The sequence below is a fragment of the Tachyglossus aculeatus genome, chromosome 12 (assembly GCF_015852505.1).
Source record: "Tachyglossus aculeatus isolate mTacAcu1 chromosome 12, mTacAcu1.pri, whole genome shotgun sequence".
Lineage (NCBI taxonomy): Eukaryota > Metazoa > Chordata > Mammalia > Monotremata > Tachyglossidae > Tachyglossus > Tachyglossus aculeatus.
The window spans coordinates 24,439,181-24,454,695 of record NC_052077.1 but is presented as its reverse complement, the minus strand read 5'-3'; positions in this window follow the sequence as shown (position 1 = coordinate 24,454,695).

The window sequence follows — 15,515 nt, the reverse complement described above, 5'->3', positions numbered from 1 at the left end:
GCAACATACGGAGACGGTCCCTACCCAAGTGGGCTCACAGTCTAGAAGGGGGAGACAAAACCAAACATACTGACAAAATAAAATAAATGGAATAGATATGGACAAGTAAAAGAAATAAATAGAGTAGTAAATATGTACAAATATATATACATATATTCAATCAATCGTAGTTATTGAGCGCTTACTGTGTGCAGAGCGCCGGACTAAGCGCTTGGGAAGTCCAAGTTGGCAACATAGGGAGACGGTCCCTACCCAACAAGTGGGCTCACAGTCTAGAAGGGGGAGACAAAACCAAACACACTGACAAAATAAAATAAATAGAATAGAAACGTACAAGTAGAGTAATAAAGATGTACAAACATATATACATATATACAATCAATCAATCAATCAAACATTTATTGAGCGCTCACTGTGTGCAGAGCGCCGGACTAAGCGCTTGGGAAGTCCAAGCTGGCAACATACGGAGACGGTCCCTACCCAAGTGGGCTCACAGTCTAGAAGGGGGAGACAAAACCAAACACACTGACAAAATAAAATAAATAGAATAGAAATGTACAAGTAAAGTAAATAAATAGAGTAATACATATGTACAAACATATACACATAGAAGGGGGAGACAAAACCAAACACCATACTAACAAAATAAAATAAATAGAATAGATATGTACAAGTAAAATAAATAAATAAATAGAGAAATATGTACAAACATATATACATATATACAATCAATCAATCAATCAATCGTATTTATTGAGCGCTTACTGTGTGCAGAGCACTGGACTAAGCGCTTGGGAAGTCCAAGCTGGCAACATAGAGAGACAGTCCCTACCCAACAAGTGGGCTCACAGTCTAGAAGGGGGAGACAAAACCAAACATACTGACAAAATAAAATAAATAGAATAGAAATATACAAGTAAAATAGAGTAATAAATATGTACCAACATATATACATATATACAATCAATCAAACATTTATTGAGCGCTTACTGTGTGCAGAGCGCCGGACTAAGTGCTTGGGAAGTCCAAGCTGGCAACATACGGAGACGGTCCCTACCCAACAAGTGGGCTCACAGTCTAGAAGGGGGAGACAAAACCAAACACACTGACAAAATAAAATAAATGGAATAGATATGGACAAGTAAAGTAAATAAATAGAGTAGTAAATATGTACAAACATATATACATATATACAATCAATCGTATTTATTGAGCGCTTACTGTGTGCAGAGCGCTGGACTAAGCGCTTGGGAAGTCCAAGCTGGCAACACAGAGAGACAATCATCATCATCAATTGTATTTATCGAGCGCTTACTGTGTGCAGAGCGCCGGACTAAGCGCTTGGGAAGTCCAAGTTGGCAACATAGGGAGACGGTCCCTACCCAACAAGTGGGCTCACAGTCTAGAAGGGGGAGACAAAACCAAACACACTGACAAAATAAAATAAATAGAATAGATGTGGACAAGTAAAATAAATAGAAGTAATAAATATGTACAAACATATACATATATACAATCGATCAATCAATAATATTTATTGAGCACTTACTGTGTGCAGAGCACTGGACTAAGCGTGAACAAAGCCAAACATACTAACAAAATAAAATAAATAGAATACAAATGTACAAGTAAAATAAATAGAGTAATAAGTATGTACAAACATGTGTACATATATACAATCAATCGATCAATCGTATTTATTGAGCGCTTACTGTGTGCAGAGCGCTGGACTAAGCACTTGGGAAGTCCAAGCTGGCAACATAGAGAGACTGTCCCTACCCAACAGTGGGCTCACAGTCTAGAAGGGGGAGACAAAACCAAACACACTCTCAAAATAAAATAAATAGAATAGAAACGTACAAGTAAAGTAAATAGAGTAATAAATATGTACAAACATATATACATATATACAATCAATCGTAGTTATTGAGCGCTTACTGTGTGCAGAGCACTGGACTAAGCGCTTGGGAAGTCCAAGTTGGCAACATACAGAGACGGTCCCTACCCAACAAGTGGGCTCACAGTCTAGAAGGGGGAGACAAAACCAAACACACTGACAAAATAAAATAAATAGAATAGAAACGTACAAGTAAAGTAGAGTAATAAATATGTACAAACATATATACATATATACAATCGATCAATCAATCAATCGTATTTATTGAGCGCTTACTGTGTGCAGAGCGCTGGACTAAGCGCTTGGGAAGTCCAAGCTGGCAACATACGGAGACGGTCCCTACCCAACAAGTGGGCTCACAGTCTAGAAGGGGGAGACAAAACCAAACACACTGACAAAATAAAATAAATAGAATAGAAACGTACAAGTAAAGTAAAGTGAGTAATAAATATGTACAAACATATATACATATATACAATCAATCGTAGTTATTGAGCGCTTACTGTGTGCAGAGCACTGGACTAAGCGCTTGGGAAGTCCAAGTTGGCAACATACAGAGACGGTCCCTACCCAACAAGTGGGCTCACAGTCTAGAAGGGGGAGACAAAACCAAACACACTGACAAAATAAAATAAATAGAATAGAAACGTACAAGTAAAGTAGAGTAATAAATATGTACAAACATATATACATATATACAATCGATCAATCAATCAATCGTATTTATTGAGCGCTTACTGTGTGCAGAGCGCTGGACTAAGCGCTTGGGAAGTCCAAGCTGGCAACATACGGAGACGGTCCCTACCCAACAAGTGGGCTCACAGTCTAGAAGGGGGAGACAAAACCAAACACACTGACAAAATAAAATAAATGGAATAGAAATGTACAAGTAAAGTAAATAAATAGAGTAATAAATATGTACAAACATATATACATATACACAATCAATCAATCAATCAATCAAACATTTATTGAGCGCTTACTGTGTGCAGAGCACTGGACTAAGCGCTTGGGAAGTCCAAGCTGGCAACATAGAGGGACTGTCCCTACCCAACAAGTGGTCTCACAGTCTAGAAGGGGGAGACGGAGAACAAAACCAAACATACTAACAAAATAAAATAAATAGAATAGAAATGTACAAGTAAAATAGAGTAGTAAATATGTACAAACATATATACATATATACAATCGATCAATCAATCGTATTTATTGAGCGCTTACTGTGTGCAGAGCGCTGGACTAAGCGCTTGGGAAGTCCAAGTTGGCAACACATGGAGACGGTCCCTACCCAACAAGTGGGCTCACAGTCTAGAAGGGGGAGACAAAACCAAACATACTGACAAAATAAATAGAATAGATATGTACAAGTAAATAGAGTAATAAATATGTACAAACAAATATCCATACATACAGGTGCTGTGGGGAATCAATCAATCAATCAATCGTATTTATTGAGCGCTTACTGTGTGCAGAGCACTGGACTAACCGCTTGGGAAGTCCAAGCTGGCAACATATGGAGACGGTCCCTACCCAACAAGTGGGCTCACAGTCTAGAAGGGGGAGACAAAACCAAACATACTGACAAAATAAAATAAATAGAATAGAAATGTACAAGTAAAATAAATAGAGTAATAAATATGTACATATATACATATATACAATCAATCAACCGTATTTATCGAGCGCTTACTGTGTGCAGAGCACTGGACTAAGCGCTTGGGAAGTCCAAGCTGGCAACATAAAGAGACAGTCATCATCATCAATCGAATTTATTGAGCGCTTACTGTGTGCAGAGCACTGGACTAAGCGCTTGGGAAGCACAAGCTGGCAACATAGAGAGACAGTCATCATCATCAATCGAATTTATTGAGCACTTCCTGTGTGCAGAGCACTGGACTAAGCGCTTGGGAAGTCCAAGCTGGCAACATAGAGAGACAGTCATCATCATCAACATCATCATCATCATCAATCGTATTTATTGAGCGCTTACTGTGTGCAGAGCACTGGACTAAGCACTTGGGAAGTCCAAGCTGGCAACATAGAGAGACTGCCATCATCATCAATCGTATTTATTGAGCATTTACTGTGTGCAGAGCACTGGACTAAGCGCTTGGGCAGTCCAAGCTGGCAACATAGAGAGACAGTCCCTACCCAACAGTGGGCTTACAGTCTAAAAGGGGGAGACAGAGAACAAAACCAAACGTACTAACAAAATAAAATAAATAGAATAGAAATGTACAAGTAAAATAAATAGAGTAATAAATATGTACAAACATATATACATATATACAATCAATCAATCAATCGTATTTATTGAGCGCTTATTGTGTGCAGAGCACTGGACTAAGCTCTTGGGAAGTCCAAGCTGGCAACATAGAGAGACAGTCATCATCATCATCAATCGTATTTATTGAGCGCTTACTGTGTGCAGAGCACTGGACTAAGCGCTTGGGAAGCCCAAGCTGGCAACATAGAGAGACAGTCATCATCATCATCAATTGTATTTATTGAGCACTTACTGTGTGCAGAGCACTGGACTAAGCGCTTGGGAAGTCCAAGCTGGCAACATAGACAGTCATCATCATCATCATCATCATCAATCGTATTTATTGAGCACTTGCTGTGTGCAGAGCACTGGACTAAGCACTCAGGAAGTCCAAGCTGGCAACATAGAGAGACAGTCATCATCATCATCAATCGTATTTATTGAGCGCTTACTGTGTGCACAGCACTGGACTAAGCGCTTGGGAAGTACAAGCTGGCAACATATAGAGACAGTCAGTCCCTACCCAACAGTGGGCTCACAGTCTAGAAGGGGGAGACAGACAACATTCATTCATTCAATTGTATTTATTGAGCGCTTACTGAAGACTCTCTATCAATTGATTGATTGATAGAAGGGGGAGACAGACAATCAATCAGTCAATCGTATTTATTGAGCGCTTACTGTGTGCAGAGCACTGGACTAAGCGCTTGGGAAGTCCAAGCTGGCAACATAGAGGGACAGTCCCAACGGTGGGCTCACAGTCTAGAAGGGGGAGACAGAGAACAAAACCAAACATACTCACAAAATAAAATAGAATAGATAGGTACAAGTAAAATAATAGATATGTACAAGTAAAATAAATGAATAAATAAATAGAGTAATAAATATGTACAAACATATATACATATATACAGGTGCTGTGGGGAAGGGAAGGAGTTAAGGCGGTGGGGAGGGAGAGGAGGGGGAGAGGAAGGAAGGGGCTCAGTGTGGGAAGACCTCCTGGAGGAGGCCCGTCTTACCTCCTTCCCTTCCCCACGGCACCTGTAAATATGTATATATGCTTGTACATATTTATTACTGTATTTATTTATTTTACTTGTACATATCTAGTCTATTTTATTTTGTTAGTATGTTTGGTTTTGTTCTCTGTCTCCCCCTTCTAGACGGTGAGCCCACTGTTGGGTACGGACCGTCTCTATATGTCACCAACTTGTACTTCCCAAGCGCTTAGTCCAGTGCTCTGCACACAGTAAGCGCTCAATAAATACGATTGATTGATTGATATATACAGGTGCTGTAGGGAAAGGAAGGAGGTAACATGGGGGGATGGAGAGGGGGACGAGAGGAAGAGGAAGGAAGGGGATCAGTCTGGGAAGGCCTCCTGGAGGAGGTGAGCTCTCAGTAAGGCCTTGAAGGGAGGAAGAGAGCTAGCTTGGCGGATGGGCAGAGGGAGGGCATTCCAGGCCAGGGGGAGGACGTGGGCCGGAGGTCGATGGCGGGACAGGCGAGAACCAGGCACGGTGAGGAGGGCCTCGAACTATTCCGGACATGCAGGGGTTTCCTTGGGAGGGAGGGAGAGCGGGCGGTCAGTCAGTTACCCCTCTTCAATAATAATAATAATAATAATAATAATAATGGCATTTATTAAGCACTTACTATGTGCCAAGCACCGTTCTAAGAGCTGGGGAGGTTACAAGGTGCTCGGGTTGTCCCACGGGGGTGGGGGCGCTTACAGTTTTCACCTCCATTTGACAGATGAGGGAACTGAGGCACAGGGAAGTGAAGTGACTTTTTATTCATTCATTCATTCAATCGTATTTATTGAGCGCTTGCTGTGTGCAGAGCACTGGACTAAGCGCTTGGGAAGTCCAAGCTGGCAACATAGAGAGACGGTCCCTACCCAACAATGGGCTCACACTCTAGAAGGGGGAGACAGACAACATTCATTCATTCAATCGTGTTTATTGAGCGCAAACTGAAGACTCTCTATCGATTGATTGATAGAAGGGGGAGACAGACAATCAATCAATCAATCAATCGTATTTATTGAACGCTTACTGTGTGCAGAGCACTGGACTAAGCGCTTGGGAAGTCCAAGCTGGCAACATAGAGACACGGTCCCTACCCAGCAGTGGGCTCACAGTCTAGAAGGGGGAGACAGAGAACAAAACCAAACATAGTCACAAAATAAAATAAATAGAATAGATAGGTACAAGTAAAATAACAGATATGTACAAGTAAAATAAATGAATAAATAAATAGAGTAATAAATATGTACAAACATATATACAGGTGCTGTGGGGAAGGGAAGGAGTTAAGGCGGTGGGGAGGGGGAGGAGGGGGAGAGGAAGGAAGGGGCTCAGTGTGGGAAGACCTCCTGGAGGCGGCCTGTCTTACCTCCTTCCCTTCCGCACAGCACCTGTAAATATGTATATATGCTTGTACATATTTATTACTGCATTTATTTATTTTACCTGTACATATCTAGTCTATTTTATTTTGTTGGTATGTTTGGTTTTGTTCTCTGTCTCCCCCTTCTAGCCTGTGAGCCCACTGTTGGGTAGGGACTGTCTCTATATGTCGCCAACTTGGACTTCCCAAGCGCTTAGTCCAGTGCTCTGCACACAGTAAGCGCTCAATAAATACGATTGATTGATTGATTGATTGATTGATTGATATATACAGGTGCTGTGGGAAAGGGAAGGAGGTAAGACGGGGGGATGGAGAGGGGGGCGAGGGGGAGAGGAAGGAGGGGGCTCAGTGTGGGAAGGCCTCCTGGAGGAGGTGAGCTCTCAGTAGGGCCTTGAAGGGAGGAAGAGAGCTAGCTTGGCGGATGTTGGGAGGGAGGCCATTCCAGGCCAGGGGGAGGACGTGGGCCGGGGGTCGACGGCGGGACAGGGGAGAACGAGGCCCGGTGAGGAGGGCCTCGAACTATTCCGGACATGCCGGGGTTTCCTTGGGAGGGAGGGAGAGCGGGCGGTCAGTCAGTCACCCCTCTTCAATGATAATAATAATAATAATAATGGCATTTATTAAGCGCTTACTATGTGCTCTTCTAAGCGCTGGGGAGGTTACAAGGTGATCGGGTTGTCCCACGGGGGGTGGGGGCGCTTACAGTTTTCACCCCCATTTGACAGATGAGGGAACTGAGGCACAGGGAAGTGAAGTGACTTTCCATTCATTCATTCATTTAATCGTATTTATTAATTAATAATGGCATTTTGTTAAGCGCTTACTATGTGCAAAGCACTGTTCTAAGCGCGGGGGGATACAAGGTGATCAGGTTGTCCCGCGCGGGGATCACAGTCAATCAATCAGTCAATCAATCAGTCGTATTTATTGAGCTCTTACTGTGTGCTTAACATTTATTTTGTTAATATGTTTGGTTTTGTTCTCTGTCTCCCCCTTCTAGACTGTGAGCCCACTGTTGGGTAGGGACCGTCTCTCTATGTTGCCAACTTGGACTTCCCAAGCGCTTAGTACAGTGCTCTGCACGCAGTAAGCGCTCAATAAATACGATTGATTGATTGATTCGGAGCCAGAGGTCATGGCTTCAAGTCCCGGCTCCGCCACTTGTCGGCTGTGTGACTTTGGGCAAGTCACTTCACTGTGCCTCAGTGACCTCATCTGTAAAATGGGGATTCATAATGATAATAATGGCATTTATTAAGCGCTTACTACGTGCAAAGCACTGTTCTAAGCGCTGGGGAGGTTACAAGGTGATCAGGGATTAAGACTGCGAGCCCCGCCCCCCTCGGGACAACCTGAGCACCTTGTAACCTCCGCGGCGCTTAGAACAGTGCTTAGCACATAGTAAGCGCTTAATAAACGCCATCATCATCATTATTATTCATTCGATCGTATTTAATAATCATCGTCATTGTTATTATTAGTCATTCGATTGTATGTAATAATCATTATTATTCATTCGATCGTATTTAATAATCATCATTATTGTTCATTCGTCATATTTAATAATAATAATGGCATTTATTAAGCTTTTACTATATGCAAAGTACTGTTCTAAGCGCTGGGGAAGTTACAAGGTGAACAGGTTGTCCACCACAGGGGGCTCACAGTCTTAATCCCCATTTTACAGATGAGGTCACTGAGGCCCAGAGAAGTGAAGTGACTTGCCCAAAGTCACACAGCTGACAAGTGGCGGAGCCGGGACTTGAATCCACCACCTCTGACTCCAAAGCCCGGGCTCTTTCAGCTAAGCCACCCTATGTACACTGCTCTGCACACAGTAAGCGCTCAATAAATACAATTAAATGAATGTGCAAAGCACTGTTCTAAGCGCTGGGGAGGGTACAAGGTGATCACGCTGTCCCACGTGGGGCTCACAGTCAATCCCCATTTTACAGATGAGGGAACTGAGGCCCAGAGAAGTGAAGTGACTTGTCCAAAGTCACACAGCTGACCATTGGCGGAGGCGGGATTTGAACCCATGACCATTGACTCCAAAGCCTGGGCTCTTTCCACTGAGCCACGTTGCTTCTCTAGTGAGCGCTTATTGGGTGCAAAGCACTTCATGCATTCAATCCGTATTTAAAAGCGCTTACTGGGTGCAGAACACTTTATGCATTCATTCAGTCGTACTTAGTAAGCGCCTCCTGGGTGCAGAACACTTCATTCATTCAGTCGTATTTAGTAAGCGCCTACTGGGTGCAGAGCACTTCATTCATTCAATCGTATTTAGTAAGCGCTTACTGGGTGCAGAACACTTCATTCATTCATTCAGTAGTATTTAGTAAGCGCCTGCTGGGTGCAGAGCAGTTCATTCATTCAATCGTATTTAGTAAGCGCTTACTGGGTGCAGAACACGTCATTCATTCAGTCGTATTTAGTAAGCGCCTGCTGGGTGCAGAGCAGTTCATTCATTCATTCAATCGTATTTAGTAAGCGCTTATTGGGTGCAGAACACTTCGTGCATTCATTCAGTCGTATTTAGTAAGCGCCTGCTGGGTGCAGAGCAGTTCATTCATTCATTCAATCGTATTTAGTAAGCCCTTACTGGGTGCAGAGCACTTCATTCATTCAATCGTATTTAGTAAGCGCTTATTGGGTGCAGAACACTTCGTGCATTCATTCAGTCGTATTTAGTAAGCGCCTGCTGGGTGCAGAGCAGTTCATTCATTCATTCAATCGTATTTAGTAAGCGCTTATTGGGTGCAGAGCACTTCATTCATTCAGTCGTATTTAGTAAGCGCCTGCTGGGTGCAGAGCAGTTTATTCATTCATTCAATCGTATTTAGTAAGCGCTTACTGGGTGCAGAGCACTTCATTCATTCAATCGTATTTAGTAAGCGCTTATTGGGTGCAGAACACTTCGTGCATTCATTCAGTCGTATTTAGTAAGCGCCTGCTGGGTGCAGAGCAGTTCATTCATTCATTCAATCGTATTCAGTAAGCGCTTACTGGGTGCAGAGCACTTCATTCATTCAATCGTATTTAGTAAGCGCCTGCTGGGTGCAGAACAATTCATTCATTCATTCAATCGTATTTAGTAAGCGCTTATTGGGTGCAGGACACTTCATTCAATCGTATTTAGTGATAATAATAATGGTATTTGTTTAGCGCTTACTATGTGCAAAGCACTCAGCGCTGGGGAGGTAGCGTGGCTCAGTGGTAAGAGCACGGGCTTGGGAGTCAGAGGTCATGGATTCAAATCCCAGCTCCGCCAATTGTCAGCTGTGTAACTTTGGGCAAGTCACTTCACTTCTCTGAGCCTCAGTTACCTCATCTGTAAAATGGGGATGAAAACTGTGAGCACCCCCCCGGGACAACCTGATTGCCTTGTAACCTCCCTAGCGCTTAGAACAGTGATTTGCACATAGTAAGCGCTTAATAAATGCCATTATTATTGTTATTATTATTACTGCAAGGTAATAGCCACGCTAGTAAGCGCCTGCTGGGTTCAGAGCAGTTCATTCATTCGATCGTATTTAGTAAGCGCTTACTGGGTGCAGAACACTTAACCCCGGCTCCGCCACTTATCAGCTGTGTGACTTTGGGGAAGTCACCTAACTTCTCTGTGCCTCAGTTATCTCAACTGTAAAATGGGGATTAAGACTGAGCCCCACGTGAGACAAACCGGTTACCTTGCATCTCCCCCCAGCGCTTAGAACAGTGCTTGACACATAGTAAGCACTTAACAAATGCCCCTCATTATTATTATTCATTCGTTCATTCAATCGATCGTATTTATTAAGCGGTTACTGTGGGCAGAACACTTCATTCATTCATTCATTGTATTTATTAAGCGCATTTCTGTGTGCGGAGCACTGTATTGAGCGCTTACTGTGTGCGGAGCGCTGTACCAACGCTTCCCCGCCGATCTTCTCACCTGGTCATTCATTCAATCAGTCGTCTTTATTGAGCCATTACTGTATTTGGAGCACTGTACTAGGCGCTTGGGAAAGTACAATACAGCAATAAAGGGAGATAATCCGTGCCCACAACAAGCTCACAGTCTAGAGAGGGGGAGAGAGATATCAATGGAAGTAACGGGCATCAATAGAAATAAGCATTGTGGCTAACTGGAAAGAGCCCGGGCTTTGGAGTCAGAGGTCATGGGTTCAAACCCGGCTCCACCAATTGTCAGCTGTGTGACTTTGGGCAAGGTACTTAACTTCTCTGGGCCTCAGTTACCTCATCTGTAAAATGGGGATTAAGACTGTGAGCCCCCCGTGGGACAACCTCAAGGCGCTGCTGAGAGCTCACCTCCTCCAAGAGGCCTTCCCAGACTGAGCCCCTTCCTTCCTCTCCCCCTCGTCCCCCTCTCCATCCCCCCATCTTACCTCCTTCCCTTCCCCACAGCACCTGTATATATGTATATGTCTGTACATATTTATTACTCTATTTATTTATTTTACTTGTACATATCTATTCTATTTATTTTATTTTGTTAGTATGTTTGGTTTTGTTCTCTGTCTCCCCCTTTTAGACTGTGAGCCCACTGTTGGGTAGGGACTGTCTGTATATGTTGCCAATTTGTACTTCCCAAGCGCTTAGTACAGTGCTCTGCACATAGTAAGCGCTCAATAAATACGATTGATGATGATGATGATGGAGTCAGAGATCATGGGTTCAAATCCCGGCTCCACCAACTGTCAGCTGTGTGACTTTGGGCAAGTTACTTAACTTCTCTGGGCCTCAGTTACCTCATCTGTAAAATGGAGATTAAGACTGTGAGCCCCCCGTGGGTCAACCTGATCACTTGGTAACCTCCCCAGCGCTTAGAACAGTGCTTTGCACATAGTAAGCGCTTAATAAATGCCATCATCATCATCATAAGTAAAATTAGAGATATATACCGAAGCGCTGTGAGGCGGGGAGCGGGGGGAAGAGCAAAGGGAGCGAGTCACCAAACCAAGACCCCGCGGGACTTTCCACGCCTAAGTGCTTCCCGTTCCCAAAGTGGGATTCAAAGGGCCAAAGTAAAAATTTAAACCAGTAGAAAGAGCCGGGTTCCCCTGACCCCTGAGGCAAGACGACGTTTCCTCTGCTAGGAGGGTTTCTCGCTGCAAAAGAGTGTCCACCGTTCTCCAGTATTCAACAAAGCGTTTAGTACAGTGGTCTGCAAGTAGCAAGCGCTCACTAAATACCATTCGTCGACTGATTCTCTGTCCACATTTTGGCCGAGAAACTCTTTTACCCTTCAGGCCAGCGCTGGGGCCCAAGAATGCCTCACACAGTCTTTCCTACCCTCTTCCCTCCTGCCATGGTGAATGCATAAGGCACATTATAAATAGTCAGAGACCGGGAAAAAACAGTTTAGTCTTAAACCTACGGATGATTGAGATTTCGTGAGAAGTTTCCTTCGAAAGGAAAGCCACTAAAAGGCGTTCCCACTCTCCACCTGGACCAACCGATTTGGAGGGGTCCCTTACAGGACAGGTTGGTCTAACAGACTTCACGGTCGGGCCCCCTGCTACTGTTCACACTTTCCGGAAAACACCCACGACATTTGTTTCCAACGAAACTAGCAAAACCTTTCCCCTTATTAAAATGCTGCGCTTCAAAGGATTCGAAGAGGGCAATAAATGTTTATGGGAGGCAGTGAGCGGGGGGAACAAGTGATGATCGTGCACTTGATTTCTTTACAGGAGCACACTCGCATTGAAATTGATCGACCTACCAACTCCGTTATACCGTATTCTGCCAGGCGCTCAGTACAGTGCTCCGCACACAGTAAGGGCTCAATCAATAGGACTGCACGATCAGCAACTCCTGAGCTCGGGGGCGGTCCAGGCGCCTGAAGGGAGGAAGAAGGCTGTACTTCCCAAGCGCTTAGTCCAGTGCTCTGCACACAGTAAGCGCTCAACAAATACATTGAATGAATGAGTCGGGGGTGAGGTGAGCCCTCAATTACCCGGCCCGTGTATCCTGGAGGTCATTATCATCATCGTCAATCGTATTTATTGAGCGCTATGTGCAGAGCACTGGACTAAGCGCTTGGGAAGTACAAATTGGCAACATATAGAGACAGTCCCTACCCAACAGTGGGCTCACAGTCTGAAAGGGGGAGACAGAGACCAAACATACTAACAAAATAAAATAAATAGAATAGATATGTACAAATAAATTAAATAAATAAATAGGGAGGGTCACATAGTAAATCATCATCATCATCAATCGTATTTATTGAGCGCTATGTGCAGAGCACTGGACTAAGCAGTTGGGAAGTACAAATTGGCAACATATAGAGACAGTCCCTACCCAACAGTGGGCTCACAGTCTAAAAGGGGGAGACAGAGAACAAAACCAAACATACTAACAAAATAAAATAAATAGAATAGATATGTACAAATAAAATAAAGTAATAAATATGTACAAACATATATACAGGTCGTGGAGCAACGCAGCCGGGGAGCCCCCTCCTCGGAACCCCGTTACATGCTCAGCCATTATGTAAATGCAGTATTCCCCAGGACAAAGCTGACAATAGAGAGCTTCTGTCAGGGCCACAAAGCCTCCCAGTCTGAGGCTAATAAGTTGCAGTCGCCGAGCAAATTCCCGCCCCCCGCTCCGGGGGCTGCAGGGGATGATGGATGGCAGGACATTCATCTTACCTGGAAAATGAAGAGGACCGTGGACAGCAGGAGGGGAGGGGGCCGAGCTCCCCATTATCCTGGGGGCCCGGGGCTTTTCTCCCAGTCCCCCTGCTAGCCCCCGCATCCCACTCGCCACTGACTTTTGTTCGTTTCACAAACGCACCCCATTCGCATTTTACTTCCGACAACACAGAGAAAACTCCGTTTCCCACTAAGCGCCAACGGAGAGAAAGGGGCGGCGGGTGCGGGTCTTTTTGTTTGTTTGTTTGTTTCCCACAGTCGTCTCCCCACTTTCAGAGGAGGTCCACGGATCTTCAGACGCTACTGGGATCAAACCAACCCCGCTGTTCCCGTGCACTGAGGGTTTCCTGCGCGCTTCCTAGGAAATACCCCGAGTTAAATTCATTTATTGCTCGAACAAGATAGGATAGGAAGAACCAGCCCCGTCCGCCCCCAGGGGAAACCGACAAACAAGTAGACGTGTCTAGTTAAACGTTTCTGAAATCTTTTTTGTGATTTCAGTACAGGGCCGACGAGCGCAATAATAATTATTATTATTAATCGTATTTATTGAGCGCTTACTATGTGCAAAGCACTGTACTAGGCGCTTGGGAGCGCACAATAGGACATCAAACACATTCCCTGCCCACAACGAGCTCACAGTCTAGAAGGATGGCCGTATCATTCCACTCGAATTGGGACGTCTGGTGAGCCGGCAGGAGAAGGTGACCATAAATATCAAGACCCGTTTAGGGATTTTTTTGGTAAACACCCCTCGGTGTCCTTAGCTGATGTCCAAGCATGGGCTTGGAAATCAGAAGATGTGGGTTCTAATCCCGGGGTCCGCCACTTCTCTGCTGTGTGACCTTGGATAAACCACCTAATTTATCTGCGCCTCAGTTACCTCATCTTGTAAAATGGGGATTAAGACTGTGAGCCCCACGTGGGACAACCTGATTACCTTAATAATGATAATCGTGGTATTTGTTAAGCGCTTACTATGTGCCAGGCTCTGTACTCAACGCTGGAGTGGATACAAGCAAATCGGGTTGGACACAGTCCCTGTCCCATGTGGAGAATCACAGTCTCAATCCCCACTTTACGGATGAGGTAACCGAGGCAGAGAAGTTAAGTGACTTACCCAAGGTCACACAGCAGACAACTGGGACAGCAGGGATTAGAATCCACGACCTTCTGACTCTTAGGCCTGAGCTCTACCCACTGCACCACGCTGCTTCTCAGTATCTACCCCAGCGCTTAGAACGGTACTTGGCCCACAGTAAGCACTTAACAAATATCAATCATTATTATTATTTCTCCATCTGAGCGCCCCAAGTGCAGCCACAGGAGTGCCTTGGTTGGCTAAATGAATGGAAGATTTCCTCGAAGCTCGACGAGCATCACTTGGAACCGTCCAGCCACTGGGCCACTGTCAGTGGCTTTATTTCAGCCAGAAAAGAGAATCGTTGTGCTCCCATGGAAGCTCGGCAACTTCATCCCAGTCATCTCCCGAGCCAGGCCTCATCAGCCCCCCGCCAGGAGCTCGCAGACAAGCCTGCAGACTATCCCCGTCCCAATTCCCTTGTTTGCCTTGCTCCCCAGGGCAGCCCCCGATCCCAACGGCGGCCAACCACAGAGGAAATGTCGGTTCCCATGCACCCCTGCTAATGAATCGAACTGTTTTCCTCTCCCACAGCCCTCTATTCTAACTCACCTATAAAGGAAGTTTCTTTCGATGTGCTTTTGGCAGCCTCATTTCTCTCTTGGAGTCAGGATTTAAGAGGGAAGAAGGCTGTGACTCTCCCTCTCTCCCACCCCTAACCATTATACGGGGGACGGGATGATTACCTTGTATCTCCCCCAGCGCTCAGAACAGTGCTTCGCACATAGTAGGTGCTTAATAAATACCATTATTATTATTATTATAAGAAGCTAGGTGAGGCGGCTGGGGGATTTATGGGAAGTTTTTAACAGGTTGCGGGTGGGATGGTATTTCACAAAAACACGTTTTCATGCACATACCTTCACATCTCTTTCTCCTCTGGCCTCGGCTCCCCTCCCCTCCCCTTTGTCCAAACAAAAAGAGTTTGGCTAATGTTCGGTAGAAAGGCACCGTGCGAATGGAAGAAATGTTTGGAGGAGGGATGCTTGTGGAGGGGTCGGGGCCGAGGTGGTGGGGCAGGGCCCAGGGATGCAGGACATCTCCTTGTTGTCAAGTCTCCCTAAAGATATTGCTCTCTGCGATCTATAATCATAATTGTAGCATGTTAAGCACTTAGTTTGTGACAAGCAC